General features: G+C 34.0%; 1 pseudogene; it reads right to left on the bottom strand.

The window, feature by feature from the left end:
* Nucleotides 1-7163: 7163 nt before the first annotated feature.
* On the bottom strand, nt 7164-12341 carry LOC120592242 (40S ribosomal protein S17-like; annotated as a pseudogene).
* Nucleotides 12342-15234: the final 2893 nt, after the last annotated feature.

Here is a 15234-nt window from a genome sequence, read left to right as displayed (position 1 = left end):
GGGGAGCCGCTACAGTTTTCATACATGTTGGTGCAAAGACTAGGTACTTTCCATAAAAGCTTGGCAGTTTCTTGTTGAGTTAAGCACACAACTACCACGTAACCCAGCCATTCCACTCCTAGGGTTTCAACCCAAGAAATAAACAAAATGTCCACAGCACGCTTGGACACGAACAATGGTAGTGGCTTTATTCATAATGTCCCCACACTGAAAACATCCCAAACGTCCATCAGTTGGTGAATAGATCATCCAATTGTCACACATCCACAGAAAGATCAAAAGGAACAAACTACCGGCATACGCAATGCAATGCATGGGACTATCCAAAGCATTAAGTGGAAGACCAGAAACAGAATACTGCATACTGTCTGATTCATTTAACATACAATTCTTGAGAAGTCAAAACTAAAATGAGAGAAGGAAGGTTGGTGGTTGCCCGCGGCTGGAGGTGACCGAGGAGAATGACTGCAAAGGCACACGACGGAACTTTGTGGGACACTGGAAGTGTTCTATACTTTGATATCGGCGGTGGTGACACAGATGTTTCAATTTGTGAGGACTCATCAAACTGGACACTTAAAATGGGTATAGAATATGCATTAGGCCTCAACGAAACCAAGAAATAAACAGGACAGATGTTTTACATATAAAAAAGTAAAATATCTGAAAGCAACAACCGAAGGGGTACATTTTCAACAGGTAAGACGTGGTGAAGAGAGAGGATGAGTGTACTAGATGATGGGTCAGATAAAAATATCTGGAATAAAATGTATAGGGACAAAAGGATGGAAAACATAGCATGGGCAGGAAAGGATATGTTGGATGCAGAGGCCTAACACATTCTAATTGGAGTTCCATGAAGAGATGGCAAAGAGAAAAGTGCCTAGGTGATATTTGAACGGAGAGGGATCCGGGCGTTTCCAAAGCTGTCCGATAACGTGTCGCCTCCGACTCAAGAAACACCGAGAATCCCAAGCAGGATAATTCTGAAGTAAATATCTCTTAAACCTACATAGCCAAACTTCTGAAAGGCAAACAAAGGGAACATCATGAAAGCCACTATAGTCTTGAAAACAGGATGATGAGACTGACAGTTGACTTTCAACATAAACAAGGAAGCCAGAAGTCTGTAGAACAGTATCTTCAAAGTGCCAAAAGAATTTAACAACCAACTAAGAGCTCAATAACCAGGGAAAATGTCCTTTAAGATGAAGGTGAAATAAAAGCATTTTTCAGACAAAAAAGTGAATGTTTCATACTCTTACCATTCAATCCAGCAGTCATGCTCCTTGGTATTTACTTAAATGAGTTGAAAATTTTTGTCCGCACAAAAACCTGAACACAAATGTTTATAGCAGCTTTATTCATAATTGCCCAAACTTGGAAGCAATTGTACAGCATGGTGACTATAGTTAATAATAATGTATTGTATACCTGAAATTTGCTGAAAGAGTAGACCCCAACTGTATTCATCACACACACACACACGCACTCACACACACATGCACACATGCACACTCACGAGTAAGTATGTGAGATGTCGGAGATGTTAATTAGCTTGATCATGGTAGTCATTTCACCGTAAATACGTATATCAATTTATAGCACCTAAATATGTACAATTTTTATTTGTCGATCATACCTCAATATAACTGAGACAAAAGAATGATCTGCAATATGTGAATAGATAAACCGTGGTACGTGCATACAATGTAATATTATTCAGCAATAAAGAGAAATGAGCTATCGAACCACAGAGACATTTAGAAACCTGAAAGTGCATTGCTACATGAAAAACAGCCAATCTGAAAAGGTTAACTACTGTGTTTATTCCAACGATGTGATATTCTGGAAAAGGCAAGACTATGGAGACGGTAAAAAGATCAGTGGTTGCCAGGATTTGGGAGCACTGAAGGAAGGAAGACTAGGTGGCACAAAAGAGAGTTTCGGGACAGTGGTGAAAGTATTCTCTATGTTACAGTAATGATGGACACATGTCATTATACATTTTTCAAAAGTACAACACAAAGAGTGGACCCGAATGCAAACTATGGACTTTACTTAATAATGATGTATCAATATTGGTTTTTAATTGTAACGGATGGCCCACAATAAATCAAAATGTAAATGGTAGGGGAAATCAAGAGCAGCATGCAGGTGGCGTGGTGAAGGAGTATGTGGAAACTCTCTTATTTTTCGATCAGTTTTACGATAAGCATAAAACTGCTCTAAAAAACCTGTTAATTTAATTTAGATAGAAATATGTTTCACAAGCACATCCACACTAAAAGAAATACTTAAGTGTGCTCGTTAAGAGAAAGAGTACGAACCCTGATGGATCTCAAAGATATGTGAGTAATGAACAGTGACCTATCAGATAAATACATGGATATCTTTAAATGATCTGGTTTTAGAAAATGATACTGAAAAATAATGTGTTTTGAAGTTAAATCCACATGGTTTTCTTTGTGTGTGTATCTATGAGTAATTAGAAAATGTGGCAGCAATAATATTAAAGTATGTTATATATTATATTAATAAGTAAGGATATTATAACAAGTAAGCAGAAGGTACTGTTGACTAAATGTTCTAAGGTAGTTGCATTTTCTGTGATGAGATGAAAGGACCAATTTACGTCAGACTTTAAGAAGTTAAGAGTGCATGTCGTAGTCTCCAAAAAACCATTAAAAGAATAACGAAAGAGTGAATACCTATCAAGTGATAGAGGTAGAAAATAGAAAAAAAAATTAAATTAATGTCAAAGAAGTCAAAAGAGATAAATGAGTATAGAGAACTGGGAGAAATAGAAGACTTTAAGATGGTAGCTACGAACCCCAATACATCAATAATCACTTTAAAGGTAAATACTGCAATGAAAGACCAAAATTAACAGGCTGGATAAAAAAGTAGGATGTGGAAGAGGAGGAGAGGGGGAGATGGGGAAGAGGAGGAAGCACAGGAGGAAGGGGAGGGCAGGAGGAGGGTAAGGAGGAAGAAGAGGAAGAAGGAAAAGATGACAGAAACCTCCAATATTCTGCTTATAAAGACACACCTCAAATAGCAATATACAGAAAAGTCGAAAGTTACAAAGTAGAAAAACTTATATCTCAAACATATTCATCAAAATAAACTGGCGTACCTTGTTTATTTCAGAAAGTTAGGCCTTTTAGGCAAAAACAAACAAAACAAACAAACAAAAAACCAGCATTGCTATAAGAGGGATGCTTAATAATCACAACGGGCCCAACTCACCAGGCAAATAAAAGAGTGATTAGTCTATTTGTACTGATTACATGGTCTGAAAATATAATGTAAACCTTGGCAGAGCTGCAAGGACATATACATGAATCTATAATCATAGCGGGAGATTTAAAAACACTTCCCTAAGGAACCGATGGGACATACAGATACTGTTGTGTCCAGAATAACCAGACCCAACTTGAGTGCTCTTAACCAGGAGACAGTTTATTAGCCGGCGGCTGTCCTTGCAAAGGAGCAGCCTCGAAATGCCAAGATACAAGGTTTTTAAGCCCTAAATCCTATTCCTCATTCTGTCTTAAACACAAAGGTCCATCTTTCTCCTATTCACTACCTGTCAACCCACTGGTCAGGTGTGCAAGCGGGAAGTACAGAAGCAGAAAGCTTGTGTTAGAATGTTATGTTCCTATGGGTGATTGCCTATGTTCCCATGGACAATAGCCAGTGTTCCCATGGGCGATGGCCAAACAGTAATTTTCAGCTTATATACAATTGATTATTTTTCATGCCACGCAAGCAAGCAAGGTTACACAGGCTAAAATTGGCAGTTAGCGTATGAGCTCATTGTTACAAGTTTCATGATTAACAGAGTGTGGTTAGGGGTTCCAGAAACTAGGCCTAAGTTATGGACTTCCTTTGTCCAGTTTCAGGTTTTAATTATTCTTTAACCCTTTCACATTTCAGCAGGCCATTACAATACAAATATTGCAAAGATACAAAAGATCTGATAAATACAATGAACAAACTTGGCAATATATATTTATACGTTTGTATCAGTGCACAACTACAGGATACACAGCCTTTTCAACTGCTATTGATATTTACCAAAAGACACCACATGTTGACCATAAAGCAAGTCTCAGAAGTTTGAGACAATGAAATAGTAGCATATTCCCTGACCACAATGCTATTAAGCTATAAATTAATAACCAGTAATAACTAGAGAATCACCTATGTTTTTAAATTAAGAAATATCCTTCCAAATAACCCAAAAAAGAAATCATCAATGAAATTGCAAAATATTTTTTCCTTTTAAAATTATTTTTTATTTTTTAATTATGGTTGATATCCAATACTATTTTATATCAGTTTCAGGTGTACAGCACAGTGATGAGACATTTATATAATTTGCAAAGTAATCCCCCCAAAGAGTCTAGTACCCACCTGGCATCTTGCATAGTTATTACAATATCATCGACTATATTCCCTATGCTGTACTTTACATCCCCATGTAAATAATAATGAAGATTTGTGAAATACAGCTTAAAAATGTATAGTGTAAAAAAAAGAAAGGCAAAATATTCAATGACACGTGCATCTATCACAATAATTTTATAGAACAGGATATTAAACTCAAAGAAAGCAGAAAATAGAATGAAGATGAGAGAATAAATCAGTTAAAGATGAAGCAAACTATCCAAGGTTGGTTCTTTGTAAAGACAATGTAACTGATAATAACCTTCAGTGGGTCTGAACAACAAAAAAAGAGAAGTTATCTAAAAACCATTGCCCAGAATGAATGAAGAGACATAACTATAGAAAATAAAAGATTAAAAGATAACTAGTCAAAATCTTGAACCACCTTGTGCAAATAAATTTGAAGATTTAGATATAATGTACAAATTTAAAGAAAAAAAACAACAAAATGATAGCGAAAGAAGCTAAAAATCAGAATTGTCCTATAAATAACAGATGAACAGAATCTGAAGAAAACAACAACAAAAACAATGTCCATATTCTGATGACCCCACCAATTAATTTTACAAAACTTTAAGGAAGAAAGAATGGCAATCTTACATACCTGCCAGAACATATAAAAAAGAAAACACTTCCCATCTCATTCTAGGAGACCTAAACACTGTGAGAACATTCTAAGAAATGAAATGTACTGGCCAATCTTTCATTGAAGCATTGAAGGAAAAATCATGAATAAAACACTAGCAAAACAAATCCAGTTATATATTTTTAAAAGATAACGTTTTATAAGAAGCAAGTCAAGACTAGTCTAGAAATGAAGTGGCTCAGCACTTGGAAAAATCAATGTATCTTACAGAATTAACCTGTTAAGGAGAACAAAATTATATTCCCTATGAATGCAGAAAAAGTATTTCATGAATATTTGATTTATAAAAATAAATGTCCAAGGATGTGGAGAAGAGGGAACCCTTGTGGGAATGTAAACTGGTGCAGCCACCATGGAAAACAGTATGGTGGTTCCTCAAAAAAATTAAAAATAGAACTACCATTTGACCCAGCAATTTCATTTCTGAGATACATCCAAAAGAAATGAAGTCACTATCTCAAAGAGATATCTGCACCCTCATGTTTATTTCGGCATTATGCACAATAACCAAGACTGGAAACAACCTAAGTGTCTATCAACAAATAAATTAATTTAAAAATTGTGATGTGTGTGTGTGTGTGTGTGTGTGTGTGTATGTGTGTGTGTGTGTATTATTCAGTCATAAAATTAAGGAAATCCTGCCATTTGTGACAACATGGATGGACCTAAAGGGCATTATGCTAAGAGAAATAAGTCAGACAGAGAAAGACAAATACTGTATGATTTCAATTATATGTGGGATCTAAAACGAAGCCAAACTCACAGAAACAGAAAGCAGAATGGTGCTTACCAAGGGCTGGATGGTGGGGGAAATGGGGGAGATGTTGGTCAAAGGGCACAGACTTCCAATTATATGATGAAAAACGTTTTGGGGCTCTAATATACAGCATGGTGACTATAGTTGATAATACAGTTATTTATACTACAAAGTTGCTAAAACAAACAAACAAAATATTAGTTCTTAACTATTCTCAGCACACGAAAATTTGCAATTATGTGACGTGATACAGGTGTCAAGTAACATTATTTTGATAATATTTTTGCAATACATAAATGTATTAAATCATCATGTTGTACACCTTAAACTATATAATGTTATATGTCAATTATTTACCAATAAAGCTGGAAAAATTAAAAATGAAAATAAACATCTACTTATGGTAAAACCTTTTAGCAAACTAAGAATGAAGGGGAACTCTCTTTATCCAATCAGAATACCTTCGTAACATTGAACATGCTGCCTACTTCTTCCTCAAAATCTTCAGGATTTCGTGAAACCACCATCCTCTGGTTTTCTTTCATATTGCACGGATCCTATTTGTTGACTCATTTTTTAGCTCCTCTTCCTCTTAACTCCAATATAGTTTGACATGTTCTAGATTGTGGCTTTGCATTCTCTTTTCTTCCTTGTACTTTTCTTTCTCTTAGAAAAATATTTTAATCAATTTTTATTCATTAAATATGTACAGCTTTTTGCAACTATAACATGCTTTTAAAGTAAAATAAAATTTTTCCTTTTCTGACTATAAAGAACACCTACACCTGCCAGCCTCTGTATGCTTCAGGCCTGAGAATCCAGAAATGCATATACACATACATGATCATTTCACTTATGACAAGGTTTCATTACATTGCAGTGGGGGAAAGATGGGCTTTCTAATTGTGCTTTGTCTATTCGATATTGCTATGGAAAAAAGCAAATCTTTATTCCTTCTACATAAGGAACAAAACAATCAATTCCAGAAGTATTTCAGATCTAAACATGAAATATAAAATAATAAAGGTTTTAGAGGAAAACAGAAGATAATCTCCTTGACTTATTAAATTAAAATTTTTTCTATTCCATTTATTCATTTATTTTGAAATGTTTAACATAATTTAACATTAGAAAAGTTATAAGAACACCACAAAGAATTCCTATATACATGTCTTCCAGGTTCCCCAAATATTAATATTACATCATTTTCTATGTCTCTATCTCTCTAACTCTCTATATATCTATCCATATCTTTTTTCTGAAGCCATTTTTTAAAGGTTGTCCATGGTTTATTGAAAATATTACAGAACAGCAGAAAGATTCTAATGGCTTCAAGTGGTGTTTTGAAATTCATCCCAACTGTAGGCTGAGTGACCTGAAGTTTGACAGACTGCCAAAGTTCAAGAGCTTCAGCATTTTCTTAGTATCAAGATTAACTTCAGTAATCTCCTGATCCAGGGCTGAGATCACAGGAACATAATTATCTCTCCTTTTTCTCCTTTTCCTGCAGCTTGAGGGAGATACCTTTCATGGGACTCTGTGAATCTGCTACATTATGTGTGTGATATAGCCCTCTGCCTTGTTGTGGAGCTGCGTGCTGGGGATAATGGCGATTAGCTTGTTGGTGTGGAATTTGTTGGCCAGGTGCACGTAGTGCTTCTCCATGAGGACTTGGGCCACCTTCTTCACAGTGGTGATGTGAACTACAATCTATCTTAGCTGGTCCCTGGTGAAAGATTCTGAAGCCTTTGAGAGTTGTAGGCATGATGTCTTTCTATCTCTAAATACTTTATTGTGTATTTCTTTAAAAACTAGAAAATTCTCTTCTGTAATCACAGTTCAATTATCAAAATCAGACAACTAATACTGATATAATATCATCTAATCTATAGAGCATGTACTTATGAATTCAACTGAATCAATTTTTTATGGACTTCTGGATTTTTAGTCTTAGTTGGAAAGCCTTATTAAAGGTTAAAGAGGAATTTACTCATGTTCTTCTGTTATTTATATGATTTCATTTTTTACATGTAGACCCCTCTTCCATTTGGAATTTGTTCTGGTGTAATCTTTAAGTATGAATCTAATTTTCTTTTTCTAAATGGCAAAATCAGTCTTCACAGTACAATTTATTAAACAGTTGATCTATTAGTCAAGTCATTTGAAATGCCAACTTCATCACATACTAATGAAATTGGAAATTTCTGGATTTTTTCTTCTATTCCACTGGTTTGTCTATTTATGTATCAATTTTAATAATAGTGGCTTTATACTGTGTTTTAAGGTCTTAAAGGGCCAATCTCTCTGTAGCTTTTGCTTTTTTATTGTTTTCTTATTTGTTTGTCTTCCAATGTGAAATTTACTATCAAAATTTCTGGCTCCAAAATGCTGATTGACACTTTTTTATTGAGACAGTGAAATTTATGAATTAATTTAAGGAAAACTTCTCATTTCATGATGTTGAATAATCCTATCCAAAAACAAATGAAATCTTTCCATTTGTTCAAGTTTACTTTGTGTCTTTTATAAGCATTAAATATTTTTCAATAGATTTAAAATATATTACTACATATTATCATTTTTTCTATTTTAAAAAGATTCGTTCTATATCATTACTATCTCTAATTTGTGTTTGTTTATATAAAAGCTATTAAGATCTATATGGTATTCACTATCCTGTTTACTGTATTGAATTGTTTTTTGTTTGAGTGTAAGAACATATCATCTGCAAATAGAACTCTGAGTTCTTATGTCTCTAATTGATTTCTCTAATTGAATTGTTTAATCCAAGACAGTGACAAATATTGGTGGAGACAGTGTGCTCCCTTGCCTTTGTCCTGATCTCTTAATGTTTTAATGTGAAATGCATTTGGAGTTTCACCATTAAGAAAGACGATGGATTTACCATGAAGATTGTGTATATGTGTAACATACAATATTCATAGATGTTTTCGGTCTGTACTATTATTTTTGGTACTATCTTATCAAATTTAAGTATCAATGTTTTAGTTGCTTCAGAAAAACAGTTAAAAATTTTCCCTTTATTTTCAATGCTCTGGAACACTTAAGGGAGCACTGGACTATCTGGACTTTGAATTTTAGATGTCCACTTTGAAAACATCTAGGCCTGATGTTTTTAGTGGGATAGCTATAACTTTATATATATTTTTTGTATTAAAATTGGTCTATTTTAATTTTTCTATCTCTACTGGGGTCAACTTTGATAAACATTATTTTCCTAAAATAATATACATTTTGCCTAAGGTTCAATTTCATTTGCATAGAACAACAAAAAATTATTTTATTATTTTTTTAAAGTACTGCTGTTTCAATGGTTATTATTTCTTGTTACGTTTGAGATTGTATATTTATAATGTCTATGCTTTTATTAATTTTGTTAGTCTATTGTCTATTTTGTTTTTTCCAAAGTCTATAATTTCAATTTTATTAACTAGATCTCACATTTATCTCTTCTAACTCATTTCTTTCTCCTTTTACTCCTTTTATCTTTACTATTTTCTTCTTTGTGCTTTCTTTTGGTTTATTTTGCTGCTCTAGGTTTTTGTGGTGGATATTTAATGAATTTTTTCATCTATTTTAATCGATGAAAATGTCTAAGATTATGAAAATTTCCTTTGTTGATTACTGTTTTAAATGTATGCCATAGATATACTTTTATCATTTGTTTAGAAATCCTATAATTTTTGTTTGTATTTTCCATTTTACCACAGAATTTTTTAATAGACTTAAAAAATTTGAGGTAGAGGGCCATGTGTGCTTTCTTATTTTGTTAATAATTTGTAGTTTTATTTTGTTAATAATTTGTTATCAGATAGTGTTGTTTGAAATACTTCCACTTTGAGGAATGAAATAATGTTTTATTTGTAACATAATGACAAAGATCTTAAAGCAGAGTCCAGACAGCCCAAAGGATTTTTTTAAAGTTTATGTATATGTGTATATGTAGGTTATAAAACATTAAAATTGATAATAATTTTAGTTTTTCTATTAACATAAACTTTCATTTATTAAAAGATACTATTCAGAGGATGAAAAGGCAAACCAAAAAAATGTATATATATTTGCAATACATGTTTGCAAAAATATTATTTTACTTAGGAAGTGTAAAGAACACTGAAAATCAATAAAAACAAGACAGACAAAACAATTTTAAAAAAAGGCAAAGTATGGAATGGGTACTTCACAAAACAAAATTCCAAATGATCAAAAATTATATGGCAAGGTACTTGATATCATTATGCATCAAGAAATTAAACCTATAATGACATACTTATAGCACATCCTATGGGCCAAATTGAATGGCTCAAAAGAAAAAAAACAATGTCAAATTCTGATGAGAATGTGAGGAAACATGAACTGTAATACACAGCTGATGAGACTGTAAATTGATGTGACTGTTTTGGAAATCTCTTTGGTAGCGGATAATAAAGCTAAACATATGTAAAGTCCTATGACCTAGCAGTTCCACATCTAGGGTACATACTTAGGGAAATACACATAAATGAGTATAATGATCACCAAAAATATGTACAAGATTGTTCACATAGCACAAGGCATATTATTCCAGATGAAAAACTATTCAAATGTTCACAATGCAGACAATAAATTATGTTGTATTCATATGATAAAATGCAATGTAGCAATACAATGATTAAATAACTACCAGATCCAAGAGCATGGTAAAACACAGGAAAATGATGACAAGTAAAAGAAGCTAAACACAAAAGACTCTACACCATATGCTTCCATTTATATAAATTTTAAATCAGACAAAACCAGACCATGCTGCTGGAAGTGAGAACTGTGGTTACTTTTGTAGAAGAGGAATCAAAATGACTGCAAAGTGTCACAAGAGGGCCCTGTAGGGAGCTATGTAATATACTATTACTCGACCTAAGTGAGGATTCTATAGGTATGTTCACTTTGTGAAATTTTCATAGAGCAGCACACTCATGATTTCTATGCTTTTTCATATGAGTAAGTGTACATGAAGAAAAACTGGGAGATTGAGGAGTATATACCGGAAAGTATAATGGGGCTATTCTGCTAAAATTTGATCTCCCAAAACAGGAAATTTCCTGACTCTGGCAAAATTTAAATGTGCCATTAAAAATAATAGTGGTTTCAAATCTGTATTGTTTTTGAAATTATTTTTCCTTAACTTTGGGAGAATTTTCCAGGAACTAATATCTTTTCAGTTAAAGAAAGCATTAACGAAAGATTCACTTTTTACTTCTTTTCTTTCCCTTTATTTTATCATAGTCTAATAAAATGAAATCCAATACTTTTTTTATTTGAATAGCATATATGGTATAAGTTCATTGTTGTAAAATAATTTTTGTAAAGTTATGACCCTTTCTTCTTTACCACCTTCTAGCCTATTGATTTATTTCATAAGAGAAAAGAAAGATGTTTGTATATAATAATTTTGAACCAATGTTAGAAATACCTGATTCTAAGTGTTGCAATTTGATATAATTTATTGTATCTGCCTTCATATTTTCTTGAAATTCTTGCCTTTTTAAAACGATTAAGATGTTTTAATAAATTTATGAAGTAGCTATCTTTTATTTTTTAATTTACATAACCTAACTTGGTTATATTTTATAAATATAGCTGTATGTTGTCAACCAAACCATGAGGTCAATTTATACTGTGATTTACATTTTTTAAATTAATTAATTAATTTTGTTATGGTGACATTGGTTAATGAAATCAAATAAGTTTCAGCTGGACAATTTAACAATAAGGCAAATATATATTTACACTGTGTGCTCACCTCTCATAGTTAGATTTCTTTCTATCACCACACATTTGACCCCCTTTACCCCAACTACCTCCCCGCTCCCCCCTACTCCCTACATAAATTTTTTAAATCTTCAGCATTTATATGTTAAATTTAATTGCTTCTTTATTATCTAATGAAAATTCACTTTTGTGAATTCGCATTTGTTTTTCTCAACAGGCTCACATTTTTAACAGTTTCAATAATTGGTATATTTGAGATTTTAACAGCAAAATCAATTTTTACACATGACTTACTTTTTCTATGATCAAATCGGTTTCTAACCATGGTTCTAGATCTCTGGGGGTGGGGACAGGCTTCTCTTCCCACTACCCCTCACTCCAGGGAAAGCCCTCTTCTCCTAAACCCTTTCCTCACTCCTCCCCTAGAAGAAAGACTGGGGTGATGGGCCAGATTCCTGAGCACTGTGAGCAGTACCACTGTGCACTGTGAGGTGCCACCCATGCATGTGGGACATGTCCATGCTCTTCTCTCTCATGATACTAAGCAGGAAGCTGAGCCAGTGCCTACCTGTGAAGGCTGGGAATTGCCACATTACTCTCTCTTGTTCTACTCACTGGGGATTTGGGGTCCTGCCATTCTTGCACGTTAGGAGTCAGCTGGTGGTAAGATGCAGAATTAGAGTCAAATGGATCCTGCTTCATTCTTGAGCCCATGCCTGTGCATCAACCCAACTCAACCAGAAGGCTCTACACTGAGGAGTACTGAGAACTGGCCAGGTGAATGATGTTCTGCATCCTGTGTATATGTCTCCTTTATGGAAAGCTCTGAGAGAAGGCAGAGTGGCAGTGTAGGGTAGGAGGAGGGCACTGTTGTGTTCTCTGAACAAATAGTGGTCCTATACTATCAGATTCTCAGTAGGAACCTCACGTTCTACTGCAGATGGTAAACACACCCACCCAAATGTCATATCCACATTGAAATGCCGCATGTACCCATGCAAATAGACATGCCCTCAGGTATTGCCATGCTCTCAGGCAAAGGTCAGCACTTGGTTGGTGGACTCTATGTGAAAAGATAAGGTGCATTTTTGAGGTTCTTAGTTGTTTCAGCCATTTGCAATGTCATCCTTCCTTCTTGTTCTCCTTTCTGCTGCTTCTCCATTCATTCCTTAGGGGATTCTATCCCACTTGGCCTGTTGGGCATCTGCTCTCAATTTTGGGTTCATATCAGGATGTCACCAGTGCCCTTCTGCCTTCCTAAGACTCACGGTAATGCAAAAGCAGGTCCACTCACAATCTGAATGTGAGGACTGCTTGATAGGAGGACTGGTCAGGCCTCCTGAATTCTGGTTATTAATCTGGGCTTACAATAAAAATATTGCCTCATTTGGACAACACTTTATCTCTCAGTAATTTGACCTTGACATTTAGATTACCCAAACTGGCAAACATGTCCCAGGCTCAACTTCTTGGTTTCTGCTGTTTCTCAGTTGTCTCAATAGAACTGGAGCCTGTTCCCATAGGCTCCAGTCATACCCATATTTTGCCATCCCAAAATAAGTCTACTACTGAGATCATGCTCATGCCACATGGTCCCATCAACCAAATTGAATCACAGTGAAAAATGGTCATACATGAATACATCTTTAATACATTTTCAGGAAAGAGGAATGAGAGTTACCATGGCCATGTTGAGATAGATGTGGTAAAATGGTTTCAGGATGGGAGACACTTTTATTTCAGTTCATCTGAATACTGAATATCTTGGCTAAAATACTCAGTAACAGACAATATTGTCAGCACTAGATCACAGGGAATTATGAAACAAATATAGCTTGAGAAAATTTTTTTAAATTGTGGTTTATTTAACACCAATCTTGGTGTTTAGGGGCCATAATTGACTATATTTATTGTGCCACAGAACTTTTTCATGGCTTCTGAACATAAGTTTCCTATTTAGTAAATTTATATTTATCTAACAGATTAAAAATGATAGCATGAATAATTTTGCTAAGAGAGAGGATTACATAATGTCCCAGAGTCTCAGAAAGGGGGATAGATACTTCATCATGAAATATTTAAATAGTTCCCAAGAGAAACTTTTTAGCAATGACAAATGCAATAGTTTATGCTATTCATTACATGAAAGAGAAGGCCTTCATTACTCTTGTCTGTTCCTTATAGTGATTCCAATAGGAATTTTCTAAAAATATATTCTTGTAAAAATTGTTTGAACCAATAACTACATGATAAGGTTAAAACTTTTTGGCATGTGACTTTTGAAAAAAAATAGATGTTATATTTTAGAGAAGTTGTAGTTTCATAGCAAGATTGAGTGGAAAGTACAGAGATTTCCTATGTATCCTCTGCTCCTACACATGTATAACCTCCCCCGTTATCAACATCCCACACCAGAATGGTATATTTGTTATACTTGATGTGTGTACATTGACATATTGGGGTTCATTCTTGGTATTGTACATACTGTGGGTTTTAGCAAATGTATAATGACATGTATCCATCATTGTAGTATCATATAAAGTGGTTTCATTGTCCTAAAAATCCTCTGTGCTTTGCCTATTCCTCTCTTTCCCATTCCTAACCCCTGCTATCTACTGATCTTTTTATTTTCTGCATAGAATTGCCTTTGCTAGAAACAGTTGTCAGTATATTTTCCAGTTGGAATCACACAGTATATAGCTTTTTCAGATTATTTAAGTTTTATCCATGTCTTTTCATGGCTTGATAGCTCATTTCTGTTTAAAACTGAATAACAATTAATTGTCTGGATTACCAAAGGTTATTTTTTTCTACTATCAGTACTCTTTTTGAAAATTATTCTTTAAAAAAGCTTTTGTTCTGATTATAACAGTTATCTATTTTGGGTTTCTTTGGATAAATATCCAGAAGTGGGATTTTTGCGTCCTTCTTTGTCTCTTGTTATAGCCATTGTTTTAAAATCTATTTTGTCTTGTATGAGTATCACTACCCTAGCTTTTTGTTTGTTTGTTTTCATTTTCATAAAACATCTTTTTTTTAATCCCCTTACTTTCAGTCCATGTGTGTCTTTCAATATGAAGTGAGTCTCTTGTAGGCAGTGTATGTAAGCGTCTTATTTTCTTAGCCATTCATCCACCCTTTTTTTTTTTGATTGGAGCATTTAATCTATATACATTTAAAGTAACTGATGTTAGAAATATAGTTGCTGTCATTTTATTATTCATCTTTATTATTTTTTTTCTTTTTCATTCTTCCTAAAGAAGTTCCTTTAACATTTCCTGTAATACTGGCTTGGTGGTGATGAACTCCACCTTGTCTAGGAAGCTCCTTATCTGTCCTTTGATTCTACATAATAGCTTTGCTGGGTAGAGAACCTTCGTTGTAGGTGCTTATTGTTCATCACTTTGAATATTTCCTGCCAATCCCTTCTGGCACGCAAATTTTCTGTTGAGAAATCAGCTACCGGTCTCATGGGTGCTCCCTTGTAAGTAACTAACTGCTTTTCTCTTGCTGCTTTTAAGATTCTCTCTTTGTCTTTAATTTTTGTCATTTTAATGATATGTGTCTTGGTGTGGGCTGCTTTGGGTTCATCTTTTAAGGGACTCTT

The sequence above is a fragment of the Pteropus medius genome, unplaced genomic scaffold (genome assembly GCF_902729225.1).
Source record: "Pteropus medius unplaced genomic scaffold, Ma_sr-lr_union100, whole genome shotgun sequence".
Classification (NCBI taxonomy): Eukaryota; Metazoa; Chordata; class Mammalia; order Chiroptera; family Pteropodidae; genus Pteropus; species Pteropus medius.
Note: the sequence above shows the minus strand (reverse complement) of the source record. Positions and strands in the feature narration are given on the sequence as shown.